This window comes from Cicer arietinum, chromosome 7 (assembly GCF_000331145.2).
Source record: "Cicer arietinum cultivar CDC Frontier isolate Library 1 chromosome 7, Cicar.CDCFrontier_v2.0, whole genome shotgun sequence".
Taxonomy (NCBI): domain Eukaryota; kingdom Viridiplantae; phylum Streptophyta; class Magnoliopsida; order Fabales; family Fabaceae; genus Cicer; species Cicer arietinum.
This window is the reverse complement of record NC_021166.2, coordinates 49,721,882-49,735,706: the sequence shown is the minus strand read 5'-3', so window position 1 is coordinate 49,735,706 and position 13,825 is coordinate 49,721,882. Positions and strand designations below refer to the sequence as shown.

Here is a 13,825-nt window from a genome sequence, read left to right as displayed (position 1 = left end):
AATTGGAGCAGGAATTATTTATATGCCTTAAGTTTTTCTTGTTTCCTTAATTTTAATTTTTTTTTTTTTAATGACAAAGTTGATTTTACTATTTTAAAATTTGATATATTAAATTACATCATATATAACCATATGATTCAAAAATATTTAAATATATTAATTACTTATATTATTTATATCTTATTAATTATATTATAGAAATAAATAATTTTACCAGTTAAAATTGAAATTTTATAGATGATTTTATTGTAATTTCTTAGATTCACGTTTTGCGTTTGTGCATTTTGTGTTCTTGTTCGGGTTTTGTCATCGCGTTCTAGTTTTGATGTCTTTGAGTTATGGTTTTGCTCTAGTTGAGCTTCTTCTCGCAGCCATGTTTCTAGTTCATACGTGGTTATTGGCCTTAGTTTGTGCTAGTTTGTGGCTAATGGTTTTGCTGCTGCATTTGTGATGGTTCAATCGTGGATTTGGCTATTTGTTTCGATGTCGTTGTTCTATTCTGTTTTGTAGATTTGGAGTCTAAAATATGTTTGAGTTTCTGGTGATTTTAATTTGATCTGGTTTGGTTTGTATTCGAATTCTCCTTGTTGTAACCTTTTTGTTTATGTGTCGTTTGAATTTTTTTCTCAATTTGGTTGTTTGGTTGGACCGATTACCATCATGCAGTTGCTTTCATCGAGTACAAGCTAACATATGGCACTTAGAGCGTTGCCATGGCTCTGCCTCAATCCTTCTCAAAGTCACAACACTATTTTGATAAGTTAGTTACCACGTTCTTGCGTAAAAGGTGAACAAAATAACGATCAATATTCCTTAAGAGGATGTTGCAGATCTTGAGGCATGTAAAAACAAGCTTCATGGTCAAATGATTTGGACAAAAAGGCATAACACTATTGAGAATTAAAGAATTGCCGCCAAATTCATTGAGTTATGGAAATATTTGGATAAGTGAGGTTTAATCTCACTTGATAATGAATATTATGAGTTCTCTTTCTCGTCCTTGAAGATCTTAGAAGTGTTCATTCAATTAGTACGTGGAATATTAATCTTGAATATTTGAAACTCTTCACGTTGACTCATGACTTTAACCCCAATCATCAATATCAGGCAACCTTTTAGGTTTTGGTTCGTATTATTGGTTTAACACAAGAGCATTGGCACCCCAAGATCATATTTTCCATTGATAGCAATTTAGATCAACCTATTTGCTTGGATAATGCTACTAATAAATCAATATTTGACAAGTCTTTTGACCTTTATAAGAAACTAATAGATTTTTGTAACTACTACAAGCACATTGTCCATTCAATTATTTCTTGCAAAAAAGCTCAAGTTGATAATAAGAAAAAGGAAAAGGATCTCTTAGACAATTGAGGGAAAAAGAAGAAGAGGTTGATCTTCATTCCTATCAAGGATAATCATATTGCTAGCAAAGATAATCGCACTACCGGTGAAGATAATTAGCAAGATATTGATCATATTAATTCGAGTCCTAATGGTTGAAATGGTTGAAAAGGAGGATAATCAAGATTATTATGATGATCATTCTAATAACAACAATGAAGATTTGCATAGGCAGGAAGCTAGTGCAGGCAATGTCATTGTTATTAATATTGAAGATTCTCCAAATTTGCATAGTCATGATGACTAGTATGCAGACAAGGATGGAAGTGTTATGGAAACCCAACTTAATTTTGAGGATGACGAATAAGTGGATGACAAACAAGTGGATGAAGAAATTGAGATTGAAGATCCTAATGTCAAAAGAAATTGGAAGTGAAGGAATTTGTTTCAAACTTCTTATGTCAATGTTCCTAAGGTTGTGCATAATGATATCGAGACTTTAATCTCTAATTGGGTTGACATGATTGAGGTGGTTGATTATCATTTTGAAATTTTGTTGTCTAAAATGAAATAGGCTAGACAAAGACAAACAGCTAAAAAAATCTTAAAACAAAGGCACCTATGCTAGGGTAGGTTCTAAGAACCAATCCAAATGAAGTGCATCTTATAGGATATTAGCGGTATGGCAATTTCTCCGCCAAGATATACCTTCAAAAGGTTATGTGCTCAAAATAAACCTGGTCTTTTCTTTATAGCTGAACCTTGGATGAATTTTAATGATACTCCTACGTGTATCATACATAACTTGCATTACAAGCTTTTTAAGTTAATTATATGAACAATTTACTTCATAACCTTTGGGGTCTATTGATATGATCCTATTAGTCATGGTTCACTTTAAGGATCGTTCTAGGTCGGAAACTTACATATTTGAGTCAAAAATCGCATATAGTTGTAGAATGCGGTAAACGGCGCTACGCAACTCCGAATCGGGCGATTCCAAAACGAGATGAAGGATGACATTTTGAAACACGAATAAGGTTGTTGAATCACCGAAAACAAGTATATAGAACTCGAGTTATGAACGCAGGTTACTGAACACAAAAATTGATAGAATTGGAATATTAGGGTTTGATGTAAAGGAAACTCCAAATTATTATTCAGCAAAGAAACCAAGAACAAAATGGCGCCACAATCTAAGTATTGATAAACCAAAAACAACGCCATAAGGTTTAACAACCTTGATAAGTTCAAGATGAATTCTTTCAAGAACTCTAGAGAGCAAAACCTCACAAAAATAATATTCAAAATCTGCCTTAAAAAAATAAGGGTTTGCCTTTTATAATGGCAACTCCTAAAAAGTTCTCTAAATTTGGCTCAACTGAAATTTTTACAGTTACACCCAAATTTCTTATTAATTCAATATATTACTTTAATTAAAACTAATATTAAAATTTGATAACACATAGATGCCGCCTTCATTCCTTAACTTCTTCAATTTGGGTTAAGCAATTGACTATCTTGGGTTTTAATTCTTCATGAGTTGTACTTGCTTCAAATAAAGTGGTTATCAAGTTATTTAGAACCTTCTTCGCCTTCTTTGACCTTGCTCTTGTCATTGGGGTTCCAAGACCTTGAATATCCTCTAGGCTTTCTTCCTTGGTTATGCATTTTATGTCATCTTCATTCCCACCTTCTTGAACTGAATTTTCCCTCAAATTGCAATCTTCTTCATTTGCATCATAAAGAGACAAATCAGCCACATTAAAAGTAGGACTAACACCATACTCACCTGGAAGATCTATTTTGTAGGCCTTATCATTAATTTTGGACAGCACTTGAAAAGGTTCATCTCCCCTTGGTTGAAGCTTAGATTTCCTTTGACAAAGAAACCTTTCCTTCCTTAAATGAACCCAAATCCAATCACCAGGTTCAAACACAACCTTTTTCCTTCCTTTATTAGCTTGTTGAGCATAGCTATCCACTTTCTTCTTAATTTGTGTCTTTACCTTCTCATGTAATTTTCGAACATATTCAGCCTTAGCATTCCCATCCTTATAAATTAGAATAGAATTATTTGGCAAAGATATTAAATCAAGAGGGTGAGAGGGTTAAAACCATAAACAATTTCAAAAGGTTAAAACCATAAATAGTCATTATTCTTAAAATACCCATTTTGGGCAGCATGCACACAAGATTTATATATTTGAGAAAATTCGGGATCATCTTCATACAATTCCTTAATTACCTCAAAACCAATAAACTTAGTTTCAAGAGTAGAGAACAAAACATACCTTCTTGAAAGTGCATCATCAATAACATTTGACTTACCTTTTTTATGCTTGATCATGTACTGAAATTGCTCAAGAAATTCAACCCACTTGGCATGTCTCTTGTTGAGCTTACCTTGGCTCTTTAAATACTTCAATGATTCGTGACCACTATGTATTACAAATTCCTTTGGTAAAAGATAGTGCTGCCATGTTTGTAGTGTTCTCACTAATGCATATAATTCTTTATCATATGTAGGGTAATTAAGGGCAGCACCATTAAGTTTCTCACTAAAATAAGCAATGGGATGCCCCTCTTGCATCAAAACAGCCCATATCCCCACATTTGATGCATCACATTCAATTTCAAAAGATTTAAAGAAATTAGGCAATGAAAGAATAGGTGCATGAGTCAATTTTTCTTTGAGGGTAGCAAATGCTTGCTCTTGTTTTTCACCCCATTTAAATCCCACATTCTTTTTAATCACTTCATTTAAAGGTGCAACTAATGTACTAAAATCTTTAACAAACCTCCTATAGAAACTAGCTAAGCCATGAAAGCTTCGTACCTCGTTAGCATTCTTAGGAGTTGGCTACTCCTGAATAGCTTTCACCCTTTCTTGATCAACCTGCACTCCCTGTGAGCTAATAACAAAACCAAGAAAAACTACGTGATTAGTATATAAAACACATTTTTCCATGTTTGCATACAATTTCTCACGCCTAAGAGCTTCCAACACACTTCTCAAATGCAAAAGATGATCATCGTAAGATTTGTTATAAATCAAAATGTCATCAAAGTAGACCACAACAAATTTCCCTATAAACTCCTTTAATACACGGTTCATCAACCTCATGAAAGTATTAGACGCATTTGTTAGTCCAAAGGGCATGACTAACCATTCATACAAACCATATTTTGTTTTAAAGGATGTGTTCCATTCATCTTCTTCTCTAATCCTAATTTAATGATATCCACTTTTAAGATCAATTTTTGAAAACACACAAGCACCATTCAATTCATCCAACAAATCATCTAATCTAGGAATGGGATATTTATATTTTACCGTGATATTATTGATGGCTCTACAATCAGTGCACATCCTCCAAGTTCCATCTTTCTTAGGTACAAGAATAACGGGGACTGCACATGGACTTAAGCTCTCTTGCACCCATTCCTTTTGCATCAAGTCTTCAACTTGCCTTTGGATTTCTTGGGTCTCTTGGGGGTTAGCTCTATATTTTGGCCTGTTGGGCAATGAAACACCTGGAATGAGATCAATTTGATGTTCTATACCTCTTATAGGTGGTAGGCCTTAAGGAACCTCTTTGGGAATTACATCTTCAAAATCCTGCAACAAAGAAACAACTTCACTAGGAAAAGAATTGGTAAGATCTGCAACCTTTAAGTCACTCTCCTTGCTTAAAAGCAATAACATTGGTTTTTTAATTGCATAGCCTTTTAAACCTCTTTTTTTTTATGAACAAATTTTGTGTTTTTCTCTCTTTCCTTTCATTCTCTTTTTCTTTTCCCTCTTTCTTTTGACTCTTTTTTTCCTTTCTCTCTTTCTCTTCACTTTCTTTTTCTTTTCTCTCTCATTTTGGATTTATCCTCACCAACCTCTCTTAGAGACAAAGGATCAAGAGTAATTTTGCGTTCTTTATGTATAAAAGAGAACTTATTTGTATAACCATCATGGTTGCTTTTCTTATCATACTGCCATGGCCTTCCAAGAAGTAAATGACAAGCCTCCTTCGGAACTACATCACATATAACTGTATCCTTATACTTCCCAATAGAAAAATTCACTTCCACCTGCTGACTCACAATTTGCTCGCCTTCCTCACTAAGCCATTGAAGTTTGTATGGTTCTTGATGGGGTTTAGTCACCAAGTTCATTTTTGATACCATTCTTGCACTTGCAACATTAGTGCAGCTTCCTCCATCTATAATTAAAGAACATAACTTACCTTGGATGAGACATCGAGTATGAAAAATATTCTTCCTTTGTATTTCATCCAAGTCTCTTGATTGGCTGCCCAACATTCTTCTAACCATAAACAAGTCTCCTCCCTCAGCAACTTCTTCCTCATTCTCTTCATCACTAGATGTAGCTTATTCAGAAGATGATTCGTTAGAAATATCTCCATTCTCCTTAAGCAACATGGTTTTTCTTAGTTGGACATTCAAAAGCTATGTGACCTCTTCCCAAGCATTTGAAACATTTAATTTCACTACTTTTTGTCTTTTTAGGAGCATCATTGAATTTATTTTGAATTCTCTGAGGTGCAACCATGGATGTGTTTGATGAAGTACTTATTTCCTTCTTATTTCTTTCCTTCCAATTATAGGAGTTAAAGTTAGAAGAATTCTTTCTGACACCTTTTCTTTTCAGTTGTTGTTCTACCTTAGTAGCTTGATGCACTAAGTCCTCCAACTCCACATAATTTTGTAATTCCACAACATCACTTATATCACTATTCAACCCCTGTAAGAAACGTGCCATAGAAGTTCCCTATCTTCACTAATATTTGCCCTAATTAAATACACCTCCATCTCCTTATAATAATCATCCACACTTTTGCTACCTTGTGTGAGCCTTTGAAGCTTACTGTGAAGGTCTCTATGATAGTAAGAAGGAACAAACCTCTTCCACATTAACCTCTTCATCTCCACCCAAGTATCCACCATTGGTTCTTCACACCTCACTCTTTCTTTTTGTAATTGGTCCGACCAAATGAGTGCATAATCAGTAAATTCCATGGATGCCACCCTTACCTTCTTCTCTGCCGTGTAATTATTGCATGAAAAGAGTTGTTCAATTTTTATCTCCCACTCAAGGTAGGCCTCCAGATCACTTTTTCCTTGAAACGATGGTATTTTGAGCTTCACTCCCTCTATTCTATCTCCTCTACCACCACCTTCAACTTCTCTTCTCCTCATTCTACCTCCACCATCACCATGATTTTCTTGATTTTCTAACTGTTCAATTCTAGCATGTAAATCTTCAGTGTGTTCCCTCAACATTCTTTGCATTTGAGCCGTTATAGCCTCCACTAACAATCTGTTGTTTCCTCCTGGAGGAGGGTTATCATCGCCACATATTCCTGCTATATTTTAAACAAAAGAAAGAAAACAAGTAACGTGAAAAAAATAAAGGACCTCACCACACAACTCACGTGTTTACACTCTTGACTTTGTCACTCGTGTTTCACTCAATTTGGCTTTTTTTTTTTTTTTTATAATAAATCCCTCTTTCTTTTTTCCAATCAATTGCTCTCTTCAAGTTCTTAATTGAATCAAAAAGAACTTTAATATTTGAACCCAAAAAATCAATATGAACGTGTTTACACTCTTGACTTTGTCACTCGTGTTTCACTCAATTTGGCTTTTTTTTTTTTTTTATAATAAATCCCTCTTTCTTTTTTCCAATCAATTGCTCTCTTCAAGTTCTTAATTGAATCAAAAAGAACTTTAATATTTGAACCCAAAAAATCAATATGAAGACTTTAGAGTAACACAAAGCAGTAGTAATGTGATTGGAAAATTAATCTAAGGAATTTTGTCAAACAGGTAGTGTGCACTACTTTTAACAATACTTTTTTTTTTGTATTTTTTTTTCAAGTAGCAGCAACACACCAATTAACTAAGAACAATAATTCAACAAAACAACACAACCAGAAATTTAGGTTTCACAAAAAAAAAATGCATAAACAAAATTTTCCTCAATTCCAAACCTAGAGACAAGCTCTGGTACCAAATGATATGATCTTATTAGTCATGGTTCACTTTAAGGATCGTTTTAAGTCGGAAACTTACAGATTTGATTCAAAAATCGGGTATAGCTGTAGAATGCGGTAAACGGCGCTACGAAACTCCAAATCGGGCGATTCAAAAACGAGGTGAAGGATGATGTTCTGAAACATGAATTAGGCTGTTGAATCACCGAAAACAAGTATATAGAACTCGAGTTATGAACGCAGGTTACTGAACACGAAAATTGATAGAATTGAAATATTGGGGTTTGATGTAAAGGAAACTCCAAATTATTATTCAGCAAAGAAACCAAGAACAAAATGGCGCCACAATCTAAGGATTGATAAACCAAAAAGAACGCCACAAGGATTAACAGATGAATTCTTTCAAGAACTCTAGAGAGAAAAGCCTCACAAAAATAATATTCAAAATATGCTTTAAAAAAAATAAGGGTTTGCCTTTTATAATGGCAACTCCTAAAAAGTTCTCTAAATTTGGCTCAACTGAAATTTTTACAGTCACACCCAAATTTCTTATTAGTTCAGTCTATTACTTTAATTAAAACTAATATTAAAATTTGATAACACATAGATGCCGCCTTCATTCCTTAACTTCTTCAATTTGGGTTAAGTAATTGACTACCTTGGGCTTCAATTCTTCATGAATTGTACTTGCTTCAAATAAAGTGGTTATCAAGTTATTTAGAACCTTCTTCGCCTTCTTTGACCTTGCTCTTGTCATTGGGGTTCCAAGACCTTGAATATCCTCTAGACTTTCTTCCTTGGTTATGCATTCTATGTCATCATCATCTATGTTTTTTTCAACTTGACCCTCGCATTATTAGCAGTTCGAATCAACATATTTCTTTTACCTTACAACATAATTGTATGGATTTTGGTATGATTGTTGTGTATATGTCGTCAAATTACATTGTTATGAGATATTTGTGGTCTCATATTACAAATAATCGAAGTAATTATAATCTTCCTTGGTCTTTCATTGGCAGTTTAAATACTATGTTTGGAGCTCATGGGTATAAAGGATATTGCTCCCATTTTAGGATGCTTGTGGAGAATTTTCAAAATTGGACCAATTGTAAATCTATAATTCATCTGCTCAATAATGTTGCACAATGCACTTGGTCTAATGGTAGAAGATGTCGAGCTCATATTGAAAAGAAATGAGACATTGTGGTTTGCAATTTTAGATGATTGGATTCTTGGAATCTTAGCTCTGGCCTCACTCTCATCAAATATAGTTTTGATCATTATCCTATCATGCTGAAGTTTCATATCGATGAATTTAGACACATATCTTCATTTAAATTTATAATGATGTGGGCTTCACATCATGATTGTTTCAATGTAGCAAAAAATAATTGGAAGGAGCAAGTTATAGGTCAGCCCATATTTGTGCTTAAAAAATATAAAGTTTCTTAAATCCAAGCTTAAAATTTGGAATAAGGAAGTTTTTGGTAACCTCCTTCATAGAGTTCAAGCTGCATTTATAAATCTGGATAACATTCAAAATAATATTGATTATCTCGATCCCTTAGATGATTTATTGAATGAGGAGCGACAAGTACAAATGGAAGTGAATAAAACTCTTAATTTGGAGGAGAAATATAGGTATCAGAAAGCTAATATTAAATGGTATTTAGATGATAAAAGGAGCATTGTTTTCTTTCATAAAATCGCTAAAATTGGATATGCCTACAAGACTATTACTTGCATTATTCATAACGATGTCTTAATTTAGGACCCTTCAGATATATAAGCCATATGTGTTCCCTATTTTGAAGATATCTTCAATTCTAACAATGGTTGTGTGGATAATGGTTTGATTGAAGACACATTCTCTCATCTTGTAATTCTATGAATATTATGCTTACTAATCTACATAGCTTTGAAGAAGTTAAAAATGTTGCTTTTGTCATGAATCCAAACAAGGATTTATGCTTTATGGTTTTTGTGCTTATTTCTTTCAAAAGTTTTTGGATGTAATGGGTCATGATGTTTTGCAAGTTGTTCTCCAATTATCTGTCCAAGATTGGATTCTTCCTAATTATAAATCCCAATGTTGTTGTGTTTATTCCTAACATTGTCAATCCTAGTAAAATGGATCATTAAAGAATAAAGACCATTGCATTGTCAACTACTATGCATAATATCACCTTTCATCATCAAAAGAGTTTAATTTAAGGTAGGTATATTAGTTATTGCATTTGTCTTATTCCAGAAGCTATTTAAAGTAGGTATATAGTGATTCCAATGTTAATAACCTATAAAGTGTTTTTCATAGATATGCTAATATAACTAGTCAACAAATCAATCCTAATAAATCTACCATTTACATTGGCTCTATTTCTATTATAAGACATAATACATTGACTATTTTGTTTGGGTTTTCTATTGGCTTTATCCTTTTCACCTATCTTGAAATACATATTTTCAAGGAAATGCCTAAAGTTGTTCATTGACAATTAATTGTTGATTGAATCAAGACTAAACTTGCAACTTGGAAACCCTGTCTCATCTCTATGGCAGTTAGAATTCAATTCGTGAAAAGTCTCATTCATGGCATGCTGATTTTTAGATTCCACATGATTTATTCTCCTCTCAAGGATGTGAACAAATGGATTAGGAACTTCACTTGATATGACAATATTGAGCATAGAAAATTGGTTAGTGTTGCCTAACATAAAATTAGTAATGAAGGTGATCTTGGAATTAAGTATTGAAGAGATATTAACGATGTTGCTATTATTTAGCTTGCTTTGAACCAGTTTCTAGGAGGAGGACTCCAAGCGGTGGAGTGAACATCAGTGGTAGCTTGGTTGTGATTCGGGTTTTGCACCGTGCTCTTCATAGCTATACCAAACACTCGAATACTTTATGTAGCTCATGCAGTCCACACCTTGTAACATAAAACTATAAATTAGAAATAATTAGAATTTTAAATTTTAAATTTTAAATTTTAAATTTTAAATTTTAAATTTTAAATTTTAAATTTTAAACTATAGATTATAATTATTATTGTTATTATAATTTTATACTAAAGATTATTTTAAATAGGTAGATTTTATAACCTGATAAATACGAGTCTAAGATAGAATTTTAAATTGATTCACGCTACTTGAAGGGAATTGTTTTATTTGTTCTTTTACATGTGCTCATAGTGTAACAAACAAGCCCATCATTACCTATTATTATACTACACACTAAATGATTTAAATAATGAAATTCTTAGGAGTTTAAATGTTACATATAGATAGTATTAGTTTGACACTAAAATTACACTTCAACACAATCTCAAACAAAAAATAGATTATACGATCACCTATATAAAAAAAATATAGAAAACGAGTAAATTAATCAAATAAGTATTTGATCAATTTTAATTCAACTTTAATTTAATGGATGAGCAATTTAACCCTTTTATGGTACATTTATTTTGAGAATTTAAGATGAAAAATAGTTACATATTTTTTAATAGTATTTTTTTTAAATATGTTTTATCCAAAACCTAACTATGTTAACATTTTGATTTTATGAAATACAATATTTGATTATGAATTGATTTACTTGCTATTTTGTTTGTTGAATTGTCATTTTTTATGATTGTTTGAATATTTATTCTTTAAGAGATTGTTCTATTACGTGTTCTTAAATGATTGTTGTTATTGTATATTTAAATGAAATATCATAGTCTAAATAAGATTTTATGAAGATAATTGTTAAAAATAAATTATTTTTATTGTATATGATTTGATATTAGTTTATGCTCCATATGGATGGGTCTCTGACCCCACAATTTTTTACCTGAATGAGCTACGTGCTCCATATAACACATTAAATGAGTTTTAAACTTTACACAGATGAGTCTTGTACCCCATACTAGATGAGTTGATGCTCCACATGATGAGATAATTGATGACTCTTCATCATATGCATATTTTTCCACTGTTTTAGTCTTATTTATCTTCAATCATTAGTTAAATTAAGGAATTATTTGATATATTTTGTTAATTTTATTTCTTTGATTTAATAAAATGTTTATGTTCTTATTTCGTTGATTAAGTAGAGATTTTTCGGAGTTTTGCGTTGTTACTTTGTTTTAGTACAGTGCTGAATTTTGGTGAGAAATTAACATGACATATGTAGAGTATTTCAGCCATTTCTGGAGTTGTAGATGTCCAATTGGAGTCAAACCAAGTGCAAATAAAAGCTACGATCCATAACTACAACTTTCATGAAGACATTGGAACCAAATACAGACTCGAAAGAGGAGAACAATGCAATATACGCTGGACAACAGATGTTGAGCGCTTGGAGCACGCCCAAGCGCACCTAAAACGCTTTTTCCAGCATTTGCTACTGCCCAAACGCGCCTGGGGCGTGCGACGCACACCAGCAACCATAAGAACGCAGATTTTTACTGTTTTAGGGATCTTTTTCACTCTTGGGAAGTTGGGAGACTTGTGCCCTAGCATAGAAACTCATATTTGTGCTTAATGCTTTTTATTGCTTGATCAACATTAAAATGTTCTACGATTTGTATTTTGAAACGGAAGTGGACTTTACGAATTCTTGAGATGAGAAATTCAAGAATTTGTAGTCTAGACATAGGTGTAGGTCATGAAACCAATTAAATTAGTTGCGAAGCAATAATTTACAAGAGAATTTCTATACGGTAATGCTTAATTCTAATCTTAAATCTACTAAGGAATTAGGGGTTACTTTGGAATTAAAGGTTCTATCACTAAGACATTAGGGCAAGAATAATAAAGAGAATTCAGTAATAATTCAATAAAGGAATTCAATAACAAGGATCAAATTAGACACCAAGGTTGGATTCGAAGTGAAACTCATCCCTGACATTTTTCTCATTATAAAAGATCAATTTTATTATTGTTGTTAATTTCAAATATTATTTCAATCAATTTGGAAACTTTTTGTTCAATTTCAGTAATTAAATATAATTCGATAGTAAAATGCAATCCTTGAGTTCGACACTCGGTACTACCATTTTAATTATTACTTGCAACGATTCAGTACACTTGCTGAAACACAATCAAGTTTTTGGCGCCGTTGCCGGGGATTGCCATATCACTATTGAGTTTAATTTATTTACTTAATTGAAATTTTTTGCTCTGCAATAAAGTTTTTGATTTTATTTTATTTTATGTTTTTTTTTTTGTTGAACTTGCTAATGTTATGTCTAGTGGTTTGTCTCTTCTTTGTTTGAGATAACTATTCGCTGTAGAGCTTGGAAGATTATAATGATGATATTCTACTACAATTATATGAAGAGTGTGATACTTGTCTTATATCTGGTATATGTCGCATGATTAAGGGACAAATCTTGAGCTATACATTTTTAAGATATCACCCTCAGATCCCTCCGATGCAGCCTCTTAAGTGTGACTTTTGCGGAGAAGCACATAAGAATGGAAATTGTGCTGATGACCTTGCCGAACTAGTAGAATATGAAGATTCTTTTGTCAAACTCACAGAAAACGACAAGCGTTGCATTAAAAAGATCAATTGGGAACAAATTCTACCTCCAAAAATTTTATCCAAAGAATCAGATGACAAAGACTTTTACATTATAGATGTTTTGGTTGAATTCATGAAGAATAATATGGTTTCAATTGAAAGATTTGAAGGTCAATGTGAAAGGTTATTTGAGCAAGTGGTTAAGTTTGAGATGATGGAGGAGAAGTTGAAGATTGAAGATAATTTCATTGTTGTGGTAAAAGAAGATAAGCAAGAGGAAAAGACGAATGAGGAAAAGAAAAAAGAAGAGATTGATAAAGTTCGAGATTCAATCTATGCATTGTTCATCAATGTCCAGTTGAGAAGGACATGGAAGCAACATTTTTTATTTCTTAAGTTCATGAAATTTCTACCAAAGAAAAAGAAAAAGAAAAAGAAGGATGATGTGTTCTTCCTATCATATATGCCACCTTGACAATAGTTGAGGCGTCAAGCTAATGACTTTAAAGAAGCGCTTCGTGGGAGGCAACCCACAGATAGAGGTAACTTTTACTTTTTTGCAATCTTATTTTTTTTTTTTAATTTGTTTCTTTCTAATTGTGTGTAAACGTGCACTATGATGAAGAATTATTAACAACTTGCATTTGATCTTAAGTTTTCTGTTTGGGATTTTGAAATTTAAACTCTATTTCGTTGCTCATATCATCGCTCAATTCGATAAGTTTCACTAATGCATGCATGGTTGATTACTCCTTGGTTGTCGAAGTCTTACTGGTCATTAAATAAATTTTGTAGTAGCATGTTTGGCATCATTTAGATAGTTCATACTCTTTCTTATTATCCTAGCTGTGAGCTTTTGGGTCTAAACACTTTAATTCTTTGTTGTGTGATTATCTAGACATGTGTTATCCCTTCAGAACTTGCACTAATTCTGACTTGCATCACTTGTAATTTAT

General features: G+C 32.5%; 1 pseudogene; it reads right to left on the bottom strand.

Moving 5' to 3' along the window:
- Positions 1-5,770: 5,770 nt before the first annotated feature.
- The window catches only part of LOC140918616 (uncharacterized), an 11,897-nt pseudogene continuing 3,842 nt past the window's right edge, over positions 5,771-13,825 (bottom strand).